The sequence below is a fragment of the Pseudorca crassidens genome, chromosome 9, assembly GCF_039906515.1.
Source record: "Pseudorca crassidens isolate mPseCra1 chromosome 9, mPseCra1.hap1, whole genome shotgun sequence".
NCBI classification, from domain to species: domain Eukaryota; kingdom Metazoa; phylum Chordata; class Mammalia; order Artiodactyla; family Delphinidae; genus Pseudorca; species Pseudorca crassidens.
The window spans coordinates 82411356-82426527 of NC_090304.1; positions in this window are offsets into that span (position 1 = coordinate 82411356).

Here is a 15172-nt window from a genome sequence, read left to right on the forward strand (position 1 = left end):
TCATGTCCTGGCTATTGTGAATAGTGCTGCAATGAACATTGAGGTACATGTGTCCTATTGAATTATGGTATTGTCAGGGTATATGTCCAGTAGTGGGATTGCTGGGTCATATGGTAATTCTATTTTTAGTTTTTAAGGAACCTTCATATTGTTCTCCACAGTAGCTGTATCAATTTACATTCCCACCAACAGTTCAAGAGGGCTCCCTTTTCTCCACACCCTCTCCAGCATTTATTGTTTGTAGATTTTTTGATGATGGCCATTCTGACCAGTGTGAGGTGGTACCTTTTTGTACTTTTGATTTACATTTCTCCAATAATTAGTGTTGTTGAGCATCCTTTCATAAGCCTCTTTGCCATCTATATGTCCTCTTTGGAGAGATGCCCATTTAGGTCTTCTGCTCATTTTTTGATTGGATTTTTTGTTTTATTGATATTGAGCTCCATGAGCTGTTTGTATATTTTTTAGATTAATCCTTTGTCCATTGCTCTGTTTGCAAATATTTTCTCACATTCTGAGGGTTGTCTTTTTGTCTTGTTTATGGTTTCTTTTGCTGTGAAAAAGCTTTTAAGTTTATTTAGGTCCCATTGGTTTATTTTTATTTTCATTATTCTAGGAGGTGGGTCAAAAAAAATCTTGCTGTGGTTTATGTCAAAAAGTGTTTTTCCTATAGTGTTTTTCCTATAAAACTCCTCTAAGAGTTTTATAGTGTCTGGTCTTACATTTAGGTCTTTAATCCATTTGGATTTTATTTTTGTGCATGGTGTTAGGAAGAGTTCTACTTTCATTCTTTTACATGTAGCTGTCCAGGTTTCCCTGTACCACTTATTGAAGAGGCTGTCTGTCTTTTCTCCATTGTATACTCTTGCCTCCTTTATCAAAGATTAGAATTTTTTCTTCCTGCTCTGCCTTCTGTATGCCATTTTCAGCTTTATAGAATCACTTTATCTGAGAGAAACATAATCATCTTTTTGAACTAAATCTCATCAAGGCTTCACTACATGAATTAAATTACAAGTAATGAGGAAACTTCAGAGACAAAAAAATCAAGAAATACTAGAAATATTTAGAATATATCAGTCAGTATTTACTTGAAGAAGCAGAACATAACAAGTGTTGTGGTAATGAGTGGTTTATAATAGGAAATGAAAGGCTGAAAGGGAGAGTTGGAGGATCAGAGAAAAATTCAACAACTAATCTGACAGATGAATTAGTGCAAGTAGTTAAATTGGAGGTTGCAGGTAAATGTGAGAAACCAGTCAGCTTACACCATCAAAGTAAAACTGTGGATGGGAAAATGCAGCAAGATCTAAGGGAATTTGTTGTCTCAGCATAAGTACCATATCTCTGTGTCAAGGATCTGGTTTGGTGGGCTGGAAGCCACTTTTGGTCGATAGGGCCAGTAATAGGGAAGACAAGCTGAAGACAGAGCAATGGAAAGTAAAATTAAGCTGGGAAATAAAATTTACTGTAGGTCAAAAGAATACAGAGAAGGGAGAAGGGGATTTTGGAAAATGTATAGTCCACAGCCTTAATCAAGTTGACATAGCACAATTCTTCACAGAAAGGGAGAAATAGTGGCTAGATTAGATTTATTAACATGTGGTCAAAGGAACTCAGGGATATCCATAAGTCAGATTAAGAATGCTTGTGAAATCATAAAATTATAGCTAGATAGAGGTATATCTAGATTTACATATATGACTGTGTATTATCCTTGAGATATGTTCTAGAACATTCCTTAAGTTATACAAAATACTTGAGATACAAAGAGATTAACAAACATATTTTTTTCTAAAACAGTCCTTTTCACAAATATGAAATATATAATTTGACTAATTTTGCATAACTTATTGGTGATAGAAATAGTAATTCATTTTCTCACTTAACATGTTGGTTTTATTGCATGAATACAATGAAAGAGCCAAGATTTTAAAATTCAAAGAAAGCTATTTTTCTGTTTCAAGAAATAAGTAAAGCAAATATAGTAGGAACTCCTACATGCAAATTTTTATAAAACCAAAAATTTATAAATATATTTATACACATATGTGTAAATAATAAATATATATAAAAGACATAATATTTAGTGTTTTCAAATTGTCAGGATCTGCAACAACAGAGATGAATCTTGACGACATTATGCTAAGTGAAATAACTTAGACAGAGAAAGACAAATACTGTATGATCTCTCTTTTTATGTGGAATCTAAAAGCAAATCAGATTCATAGAAAAAAAGATCAGATTTGTGGTTACCTGAGGCAGAGGTGTGGTGGGTGGGAGAGCTGGATAAATGTGGTCAAAATGTACCACCCTTACTTCCTCTTGGGAGAGCACCAGAATAACAAATAACTGCTGAACAACCATCGACAGGAAGACACTGGAACTCAACAAAAGCATACCCCACATGAAAAGACAAAGGAGAAGCAATAATGAGACAGTAGGAGGGGTGCAATCACAATAAAATCAAATCCCATAACCACTGGCTGGGTGACTCACAAACAGGAGAACAATTATACCACAGAACTCCACCCACTGGAGTGAAGGTTCTGAGCCCCACATCAGGCTTCCCAACATGGGGGTCTGATAACAGGAGGAGGAATTCCCAGATAAGCAGACTTTGAAGGCTAGTGGGATTTGATTGCAGGACTTCAACAGGACTGGGGGAAACAGAGACTCCATGTTTGGAGGACATACACAAAGTAGTGTGTGCATCAGGACCCAGGGGGAAGGAGCAGTGACACCATAGAAGACTGAACAAGACCAACTTGCTACTGTTTGAGGGTGTCCTACAGAGCCAGGGGGTGCTGTGTATCACTACAGGGACAAGGACAATGTCAGCAGCAGTTCTGGGAGGTACTCCTTGGCATGAGCCCTCCTGGAGTACACCATTAGTCCCACCAAAGAGCCTCCAGCCTCCAGTGCTGGTTCACCTCAGGCCAAACAACCAACAGGGAGGGAACTCAGCCAACCCATCATCAGACAAGTGGATTAAAATTTTACTGAGCTCTGCCCACCAGAGCAACACCCAGCTCTACCCACCACCAGTCCCTCCCATCAGGAAGTATGCATAAGCCTCTTAGATAGCCTCATCCATCAGAGGGCAGACAGCAGAAGCAAGAAGAACTACAATCCTGCAGCTTGCAGAACAGAAACCACAATAACAGAAAGTTAGATAAAATGAAATGGCAGAGGATTATGTCCCAGATGAAGGAACAAGATAAAACCCCAGAAAAACAACTACATGAAGTGGAGATAGGTGATCTTCTACAAAAATAATTCAGAATAATGATAGTGAAGATGACCCAGGACCTCAGAAAATGAATGGAGGCAAAGATCGAGAAGATGCAAGAAATGTTTAACAATGACCTAGAAGCATTAAAGAATAAACAAACAGAGATGAACAATACAATAACTGAAATGAAAAATACACTAGAAGGAATCAATAGTCAAATAACTGAGTCAGAAGAACGGGTAAGTGACTTGGAAGACAGAATGGTGGAATTCACTGCTGCAAAACAGAACAAAGAAAAAAGAATGAAAAGAAGTGAAGACAGCCTAAGAGACCTCTGGGACATTAAATGCACCAGCATTCACAATATAAGGGTCCCAGAAGGAGAAGAGAGAGAGAAAGGACCTTAGAAAATATTTGAAGAGATTATAGTAGAAAACTTCCCTAACATGGGAAAGAAAATAGCCACCCAAGTACAGGAAGTGCAGAGAGTCCCAGGCAGGATAAACCCAAGAAGAAACATGCCGAGATATATAGTAATCAAACTGACAAAAATTAAAGCTAAAAAGAAATTTATTAAAAGCAACAAGGGAAAAATGACTAATAACATACAAGGGAACTCCCTTAAGATCAACAGTGGATTTCTCAGCAGAAACTCTATAAGGCAGAAAGATGTGGTGTGATATATTTAAAGTGATGAAACGGAAGAACCTACAACCAAGATTACTCTATCCAGCAAGGATCTCATTCAGATTCGATGGAGAAATCAAAAGTGTTACAGACAAGCAAAATCTAAGGGAATTCAGCACCATCAAATCAGCTCCACAACAAATGCTAATTGGGAAACAAAAGAGATCAAAAGAAACTATGTAAACAAATCCAAAACAATTAAGAAAATGGTAACAGGAAAATACATATAGATAATTACCTTAAATGTAAATGGATTAAATGCTTCAACCAAAAGACATAGACTGGTTGAATAGATACAAAAACAGGACCTGTATATATGTTGTCTACAAGAGACCCACTTCAGATCTAGGGACACATACAGAGTGAAAGTGAGGGAGTGGAAAAAGATATTCCAAGCAAAGGAAATCAGAAGAAAGCTAGAGTAGGAATTCTCATATCAGACAAAATAGACTTTAAAATAAAGACTATTACAAGAGACAAAGAAGGACACTACATAATGATCAAGGGAGCAATCCAAGAAGATATATAACAATTATAAATATATATGCACCCAACCTCAATACATAAGGCAAATATTAACAGCTATAAAAGAAGAAATAGACAATAACACCTCACTTACACCAATGGACAGATCATCCAGACAGAAAATTAATAAGGAAATACAAGCTTTAAATGACACAATAGACCAGATAGAATTAACTGATATTTATAGGACATTCCATCTGAAAATTGCAGACTACACTTTCTCCTCAAGTCCACGTGGAACATTCTCCAGGATAGATCACATCTTGGGTCACAAATCAAGCCTTGGTACAATAAAGAAAATTGAAATCATATCAAGCATCTTTTGAGACAACAATGCCATGAGATTAGAAATAAATTACAAGGAAAAAAACGCAAAAGACACAAACATATGGAGGCTAAACAATATGTTATTAAATAAACAGGAGATCACTGAAGAAATCAAAGAGGAAATCAATAAATACCTAGAGACAACGGATAATGAAAATGAGACAATGCTAAACCTATGGGATGCAGCAAAAGCAGTTCTAAAAGAGAAGTTTATAGCAATAAAATCTCACCTCAAGAAACAAGAAAAAATCTCAAATAAACAATTTAAACTTACACCTAAAGGAACTAGAGAAAGAAGACAAACAAAACCCAGTTAGCAGAAGGAAATAAATCATAAAGTCAGAGAAGAAATAAATGAAATAGAAACAAAGAAGCAACAGCAAAGATCAATAAAACTAAAAGCTGGTATTTGAGAAGATAACCAATTTGACAAACCTTCAGCCAGATTCACGAAGAAAAAGAAGGAGTGTCCTCAAATCAATAAAATTTGAAATGAAAAAGGAGAGTTACAAAGGACACCACAGATACACAAAGCATCATAAGAGACTACTACAAATAACTCTATGCCAATAAAATGGACCTGGAAAGAATGGACAAATTCTTAGAAATGTAAAATCTTCCAAGACTGAACCAGGAAGATATAGAAAATATGAACAGACCAATTACAAGTAATGAAACCGAAACTGTGATTAAAAATATTCCAACAAAGAAAAGTCCAGGACCAGATGCATTCACAGGTGAATTCTATCAAACATTTAGAGAAGAGCTAACACCCATCCTTCTCAAATTCTTCCAAAAAATTACAGAGAAGGAATATTCTCAAACTCATTCTACAAGACCACCATCACCCTGATACCAAAACCAGACAAAGATATTATAAAAAAAGAAAATTACAGACCAATATCACTTATGAACATAGATGCAAAAATCCTCAACAAAATACTAGCAAACAGAATCCAACAACACATTAAAAGGATCATACACCATGATCAAATGAGATTTATCCCAGAAATGCAAGAATTCTTCAATATACACAAATAAATCAATGTGATACACCATATTAACAAACTGAAGAATAAAAACCATATGATCACCTCAATAGATGCAGAAACAGCTTTTGACAAAATTTAACACCAATTTATGACAAAACCTCTCCAGAAAATGGGCATAGAGGAAACCTACCTCAACATAATAAAGGCCATATATGACAAAACTTACAGCAAACATCATTCTCAATGGTGAAAAACTGACAGAATTTCCTCTAAGATCAGGAAGAAAACAAGGATGTCCACTGTCAATACTATTATTCAACATAGTTTTTGAAGTTTTAGCCATGACAATCAGAGAAGAAAAAGAAATAAAAGGAATCCAAATTGGTAATGAAGAAGTAAAACTCTCACTGTTTGCAGATGGCATGATAATATTCATAGAAAATCCTAAGGATGCCAGCAGAAAACTACTAGAGCTAATCAATAAATTTGGTAAAGTAACAGGATGAAAAATTAATGCACAGAAATCTCTTCCATTCCTCTACACTAACAATGAAATATCAGAAAGAGAAATTAAGGAAAAATACCATTTACCTTTGCAACAATAAAAATTTACCTAGGTATAAACCTACCTAAAGAGGCAAAAGGCCTGTACTCAGTAAACTACAAAACACTGATGAAAGAAATCAAAGATGACACAAACAGATAAAAATCCATGCTGTTGGATTGGAAGAATCAACATTGTGAAAATGACTCTACTAACTAAACAATCTACAGATTCAAAGCAATCCCTACCAAACTATCAATGGCCTTCTTCACAGAATCAGAACAAAAAATTTTACAATTTGTATGGAAACACAAAAGACCCTGAATAGCAAAAGCAATCATGAGAAAGAAAAATGCAGCTGGAGGAATCAGGCTCCATGACTTCAAACTATATTACAAAGCTACATTAATCAAGACAGTATGGTACTGGCACAAAAACAGAAATATAGATCAATGGTACAGGATAGAAAACCCAGAGATAAACCCACACACCTATGGTCACCTATTTTATGACAAAGGAGGAAAGAGTGTACAATGGAGAAAAGACAGCCTCTTCAATAAGTGATGCTGGGAAAACTGGAAAGCTACATGTAAAAAAATGAATTTAGAACACTAACACCATACACAAAAATAAACTCCAAATGGATTAAAGACCTAAATGTAAGAATGGACACTTTACAATGCTTAGAGGAGAACATAGGAAAAACACTCTTTGACATAAACCACAGAAAGATTTCTTTTTGACCCACCTCTTAGAATAATGAAAATAAAAATAAACCAATGGGACCTAATTAAACTTAAAAGCTTTTTCACAGCAAAAGAAACCATAAACAAGATAAAAAGACAACCCTCAGAATGCAAGAAAATATTTACAAACAGAACAATGGACAAACGATTAATCTGCAAAATATACAAACAGCTCATGGAACTCAATATAACAAAAACCCAATCAGAAAATGGGCAGAAGACCTAAATAGACATCTCTCCAAAGAGGACATATAGATGGTCAAGGGACACATGAAAGGATGCTCAACACACTAATTATTGGAGAAATGCAAATCAAAAGTACAATGAGGTATCACCTCACACTGGTCAGAATGGCCATCATCAAAAAATCTACAAACAATAAATGCTGGAGAGGGTGTGGAGAAAAGGGAACACTCTTGCACTATTGGTGGGTACAGTGTAATGTAAACTGATACAACCACTATGGAGAACAATATGGACGTTCCTTGAAAAACTAAAGATAGAACTATCATATGACCCATCAATCCCACTACTGGCAATACCATGAGGAAACCATAATTCAAAAAGGCACATGCACCCCAATGTTCATTGCAGCCCTATTTATGATAGCCAGGTCATAGAAGCAACCTAAATGCCCATAGAGAGATGAATAGATAAAGAAGATGTGGTACATATATACAATGGAATATTTCTCAGCCATAAAAAGGAATGAAATTGGGTCATTTGTAGAGACATGGATGTACCTAGAGACTGTCATACAGAGTGAAGTAACTCAGAAAGAGAAAAAGAAATATCATATATTAATGCACATATGTGGAATATAGAAAAATGGTACAGATGAATCGGTTCGTAAGGAAGAAATAAAGACACAGATATAGAGAACCAACATATGGACACCAAGGGGGGAAAGCGTGGGGGTGGTGGTGAGATGAATTGGGAGATTGGGATTGACATATATACATCAATATGTATACAAATTGATAGCTAATAAGAACTTGCTGTATAAGAAAATAAAAATAAATTTAAAAAACAAACAAAAAGATGAAACATTGGGCAAAAATAAATAAATAAATAAAATGTGCCAACCTCCAGTCATAAGATTAATAAGTACTATGTATGTAATGTACAATGTGATGACTATAGCTAACACTGCTGTATGGTGTGTTTGAAAGTTGTTGAGTAGATCCTAGAGTTGTCATCACAAGGAAAAAAATGATTTTTTAAAAAATCTATATCGATTTAAAATTTATTGTGGTAATCACCTCATAATATATGTACCACTAGTCATTATGCTATATGTCTAAAACTTGCACAGTGCTGTATGTCAATTATATCTTAATAAAACTGAAAGAAAAATTGAAATAATATATGAACCTGAACTCTGTGGATTAAAAAAAAAATAAGAAAATAGTGAATATGTAACAACATAGCTGTATCTTGAGCATATTATGTTAAGTAAGTAAAATAAGTCAATAACAGTAGGACAAATACTGCATGATTCCACTTATATGAAGTATCTAAGTTAGTTAGTCTCATAGAACCAGAGTAGAATGGTGGTTGCCAGGCACTGGGAGGGAAGGATAAAATGGGGATTATGCTAATCAATGTGTATAAAGTCTCAGTTATGAAAGATGAATAAGTTCTAGAGAGCTGCCGTAAAACATTTTCCCTGAAGTTAACAGTACTGTATTGTACACTTCAATTTTTTTTATTAGTATAGATCTTACATTGTGTTCTTACCACAATACAAATATAATTAAGAAAAAAATTGGTATGGACTTTCTCCATTCTGACAATGGCACTTGAAGCAATGAAAATAGTGTGTGAAAAGACTGTAGCAGAAAGAAACATATATATAGCTTGAGCATAAATATAAGGAAGAAATGATGCTTATAGAAGAAGTTGAGAAGTAGAACAAAAATATTTTTCACTTGCAAGTATCATATCATTTGACACTCATACTAATGTAGCAAAGTAGTACAGTGTAAAGTGTTTGGACTCTGGAGTCAGACAGACATGGTTTAAATTCTGGCTCTAAGACATATTACATCAGAGACATTAGGAAATTTATTAAAAAAGTAGTTAATTCTCCAGTTATTTTTTTCAGAATTTTCTTATCTCTGTACATTTGTTGATTACATTAACCTCTTTAGGCCTTAGTTTTCCAAGATCATAAATCATTGTTGCTTAGATAAAATATGTGAAGCTATTATCACAATGAATAGCACATAGAATATTATTAATTAGTTTATGTTTTAAAGTTCTAGCCAGAGGAAACAGCATGTGTAAAGACATTGAGGTGAGAATTTTGGTTATTTAAGGAACAGAATGAGGCTAACCTCAATGGACACTAGTGGAAAAGAGGAAGAATACTATGTAATAAGGCAGAAATAGAAGCAGAATCTAGAGAATGTAGAGACTGAATTAGTAATCATAAAACTACATCCACCCACAAAGAAAATCCCTAAGCCACATGTCTTCACTGGTGAATTCAACTAAATATTTAAAGAATTAACAGTAATACCTCACCAACTCTTCCAAAAACAAAGGAAAATGGATAATTTCACAACCCATTCTATGAAGCCCATATTATCCTAATACCAAAGCCAGGCAAAGATACCATATGAAAAGAAAACTACATAGATGTAAAAATCCTGAACAAAATATTGGCAAAACAAATCTACTCACTTATAAAAAAGGATTATGCACTGTGACTAAGTGGAGTTTTTCTTAGTAACATAAGATTGATTCAACATATGAAAATCAATCAATATAATACACATTATTAATAAGATAAAATACAAAACCCACACGATCATCTTAAGAGACACAGAGAAGTCTTTTGACAAAACCCCAAAAAAGACAAAAAATTTCTCTCTAAGATTAGGAAAAATACAAGGATGTTTACTCTCACCATTTCTATTCAACATTACACTGGAGGTTTTGTCTAGGGTAATTTGGCAAAAAAACAAAATAAAAGACTTCCTTATTTTAAAGATAGCAATAATTTCTGAATTTATCTACAGTTTAAGCATGATCCCTACCAAAACTCCCCTTACATTTTTTGCAGAACTTGTGAATCTGATCCTAAAATTCACAGGAAAATCCAAAGAACACAGAGTAGTAAAAATATTTTTGAAAAAGAACAAAGGTATAGAATTCACACTTCCTGATTTAAAAACTTACTACAAATCTACAACCACCAAGACTCTGTAGCATTGACATAAGAATAGACATATAGATTAAAGGACAAGAATTGAGAGTCCCAAAATAAACTTATACATCTACGGGTTTTCAGCAAGTGTGTCAAGACAATTGAATGGGGGAAAATATTGTCTTTGTAACCAAAGGTGCTGGGGCAGTAAAGACACAGACCTGGTAGAGAATAGACTTGAGGATATGGAGAGGGGGAAAGGTAAGCTGTGACAAAGTGAGAGTGGCATGGACATATATACACTACCAAACATAAAATAGATAGCTAGTGGGAAGCAGCCACATAGCACAGGGAGATCAGCTTGGTGCTTTGTGACCACCTAGAGGGGTGGGATAGGGAGGGTGGGAGGGAGGGAAACGCAAGAGGGAAGAGATATGGGAATATATGTATAACTGATTCATTTTGTTATAAAGCAGAAACTAACACACCATTGTAAAGCAATTATACTCCAATAAAGATGTTTAAAAAAAAAGATGCAGTAGAATGAATTTGGATGCCTACTTCAAATCATACACAAAAATTAACTCAAAATGAATCAAAGATTTAAATGTAAAAGCTAAAACTGTAGAACTCTTGGGAGAAAGCACATGGGTAAACCTTCATGACCTTGAATTTGCCAACAAAAGAAAAAATAGATTAACTGGACTTCATCAAAATTAAGAAAACTTCCTTGCTTCAAAGGACACTGCCAAGAAGGTGGAAAGACAACCCAGAAAATGGAAGAAAATATTTGCAAATCACATATCTGAAAAGTATCCAGTACTCAGAATATATGTAGAACTCTTACAATTCAACATTAAAAAACAAATAACTCAATTGAAAGTGAGCATAAGATTTGAGTTTATGTTTCCCCAAAGATTATGTACAACTGGCCAATAAGTACACGAAAAGATGCTCAATACTACTTATCATTAGAAAAATGCAAAACAAAAGCACAATAAGATACTACTTTGCACAAATTAGGATGGCTATTATAGAAAAAAATAATAACAGCTGTTTGTGAGAATGTGGAGAAATTGGAAGCCTAATACTTTGCTCATGGGAATGTAAAATAGAGCTGCCATTTGGAAACATTTTGACAATTCCATGAGAGTTAAACATAGAGTCTATGTGATCAATTACACAGTTAGGTATATAAATAAAGAATTTAAATCATAATTTCCACAAAAACGTGTACACAAAGTTTATAGCAGCTTTATTCATGTTAGCCAAAAAGTGAGAACACCCCAAATGTCTATCAACTGCTGAATGGATAAACAAAAAGGGTATATTCTTATAATGAATAATCATTTAGAAATAAAAAGGAGTGAAGTACTGCTACATGCTAAAACATGGATGAATGTTGAAAACGTTATAAATGAAAGAAGCAAGATAAAGGAGGGAATATACTGTATGTTTCCAGTTTTACAAAATTTCCATTATAAGCAAATTCATAGAGACAGGAAGTAGATTAGTAGTTGCCAGAGGTTGAAAAATGGGGAGTGACTGCTAGTAGTTATGGTGTTTCTTTTGGGGATGATGAAAATGTTCTGGAATTAGGTAGTAATGGTGGTTTCACAACCTTGTGAATATACTAATAATGTCTGAGTTGTACACTTTAAAATGGTGAATGTTCTAGCATTTCCATTTTTACTCAGTTAAAAAAAAATCAGTGGGAAGGGTGATAAAGGACATTTGTACTCCAGACACTGCCTTCCTCTGCCAGCTTCAAACAGACCTGAGGACTCGTCTATTTCCCCCACCCTCTCAACTTTCTACGGAGCACCCACTATACTTTCAGAGACTGCAGTGCTCAGCTACTGCCTTTGCTGAGCCTAATTAAGACTAATCTACCCACTCTTCAGGTTTCCCCCAGGAACTCTATAGAAAAAAGTCCCAAGAAAGCTTTAATTCACATAATATAATTCACATAATAAGCCACGTTAGCAAGAATGATTCCGAGAGCAGTGGCCAGAAGTATAGTTTCAGGATACCAGATGGCCATTAGGTATTAACATGCTGAGGTACAATCATGGCTACCATCCACTCTGTCTCCTGCACTGGCCAAGGATATATTGGAAAAGTAGTCTTTCTCAGGGAAGCAACAGTGAGTTGGTGGGAGATTCAGCATAATGTCAGGTGCCGGAATGGCATAATCAGCTATGAGTAGCCCCAAGAGGTGGCAAGAGAACTTCTCAGGAGGAAAACACTTTGAAAAATAGTTAGCACACGCACCAACCAATCACAACTGAAGCTGGTCATAGAGCTAAACAAGGTCAGGTCCTGGAGGTCCCCTGACAGTCATTGAATCTTTAGTTGCTGGATTGTGGGAAGTGGGGAGGTAATTAGGTATGGGGCCAGGGAGGCTAGGACAGATGGTAGAGGGTAAAAGGGGTCTTGCTCACAGAAATGGAACTTTATCAACTGATCCAGAGGTAGTATACTGTTTTAACAATCAAGATGACCATATCAATGTATATGAATGGAATTTTAGCACTAATTAAAATACAACTTGCTGAGGGGTCCTATATAATGAGATAAGGGAAACGGTGAATCAAGAATAACTTCTAGGTTTTAATTTGAGCATATGGGTGCTTTGAACTGATCACCATATTGGATAAAAAGAAACAGAGTAGGGACGGGTAAAAAAGAACTTTCTGTGGGATATGTGAATTTGAGCAGCTAACAGTCATAAATGCATACAATGTTATACATGAGGTTGATCATTTATCCGGAAATTATCCTGAAGGAAAATTTGGGGCTAGAGACATAAATTTTGAATGGCATTTGAAGCTCTAGGATTCTGTAAAATCATCTAGGAAGAGTGTGTAGCAAGAGAAAAGGAGTTTGAGACCAAGCCCTGGAGCACTCCATTATTAAAAAGGGAGAATAAAAGGAGCCTGTGGATTTTGAGGGAATGCAGTCCATAGACCCCCCTCGTTTGTAATACCAACCTCATGCCTGGGGGTTTCTCCAACAATGCTCAGATTTGAAAATTCTGTAGAATAACTCACAGAACTCACTGAAAATTATTTCCTGAAATCAATGTATGACTATGAATGGATCATTGCCAACTGGATAGGCTCACCTGAGCCTTGGTGTCCAAAATTTTATTGGGGCTACATGATTAACTGTACACATGGGTGACCTTTAGTCTCTATCCTTTCCAGAGGTAGAGTGAATACTGCAGGCCCCAAAGCCCCTGTCATAAATCCCCTGTCATAAATCACAAGTTTTGACTGTCCAGTGGCCAAGACCTCCTAGGCAAACGAAGACACTTTTATAATGCAGAACATTCCAAGGATCTAGATACCACCTTCCGGTAGTGTAGGGCAAAAGCTAAACCACTCTTTGGGTAAGGTTAATTTTTACTACACAGAGACAGTAAACATACTTGAGGTGGCAAAGACAGAAAGGAAACCTTAGAACAGCACGGTTTCACAATAGCCAAGAGATGAGAATATTTCAAGAAGGAGGAAATACTTAATAGTTTCAAATACTATTGAAGGTTTAATAAAGATGAGAACAGGGATGTGATAAGTGAACAAAGCAACACTTTGGCCATTGGCAATCTTGGCAAAGAAGTTTCAGTGTAATGGTGAGAACTAGAGATATGGAAATAGAGAGGGTTTAAGTTTTGCTCTGAAGGGTGAGGGAGAAATTGGGAAATAGTAGAAAAGCAAAATGGAGTTATGAGAAATTTTTAAAGGGTAGATGATTTTTGAAGGTATCTATACATTATCATAAATATGGGGTCGATGAGGAGTTGTTGAAATGCAAAAGGAAAGAATGCCTGCAGAAGCTGAGTCCAGCAGATAACAGAAGGTGATAAGGTCAAGAGCTGAAGAGACAGACTTTGAATGGGGCAAGGCTGTTTCATTCATCTTAGAAGTGAAGGTCATGGTGATGGAAGATGAGAGTTTTTCTTCTACTGTTTTCTATTATATCAATGAAGTATTAGGTGAGCTCATCAGACAAAAGTGGTGGTTTGACAAAAGAAAAGTAGATATAAAATAGTTGTCTCCAAAAGTGGTGAAGGTAAACTCACTAAAGAAATGGTAGGATTGTCAGAAAGTATCGGGTGCCCTTTTGAGTGTGCAATCAAGAATTGAAGCTGATACTACAAGCAAAGTTGTGATATTGTATCCTTACAGCCATTCCTTGTGACTGCAATGGAGGTAGAAAGGGGAAAGAGTTGGAGGATTATTGCAAGAAAGTGATTGTGTTGATGGACTGTGGATTCTGTTCTGTGTAGGTAGAGATGGAAGAGGAGTTGGGAGCACAGCTGTATGGGTGAGAGTTGATTGGAGGCCTCAATGAACCAGTTGTTTTAATCACTGCCATTTGATGTCTCTATTGAAAACTGATCCCACACTTCCTGTTGCATGTGCATTGATACGGAAATGATCCGGTTTACCCAGATGTCAGTATAATACACCATAGGCTTTGTCTCTCTGTTTGTATATATTTTGTTTCATATTCACATGCTCAGCCAGTATTCCCAAAGTGCAACCATTGTGCTAAAGTAGTTGGGAATCAAAGTGCCTTCCACCTATGTTACATTTGGACAACATAAGCTCTCCTACAAAACATATCCTAGCACTGGAAATGTTCTCTCTGTGACCCTTAGGTTCCTTTCCTGGCCATCCCAACACAATCCTAATTCCTCCAAAAGTTAATTATATATTGAAAAAATGACCTCTAAAATAAAAGGTTCAGATGCTGGATCCAGTATTGCTGTTTCACTTTTAGCATTCCCTTCCCTCATACACAGAGAGAAATGCCTCTCCCCAGTTGATTTTACCTATATATATGTTGATAAAGGAATTAATTCATTGATACAAGATGATGCTAGAATAATATGGAAAATAAGGAGAGCTTTTCAGAATTGAAAGAGATCTGATTAAATAGTTTACCATTATA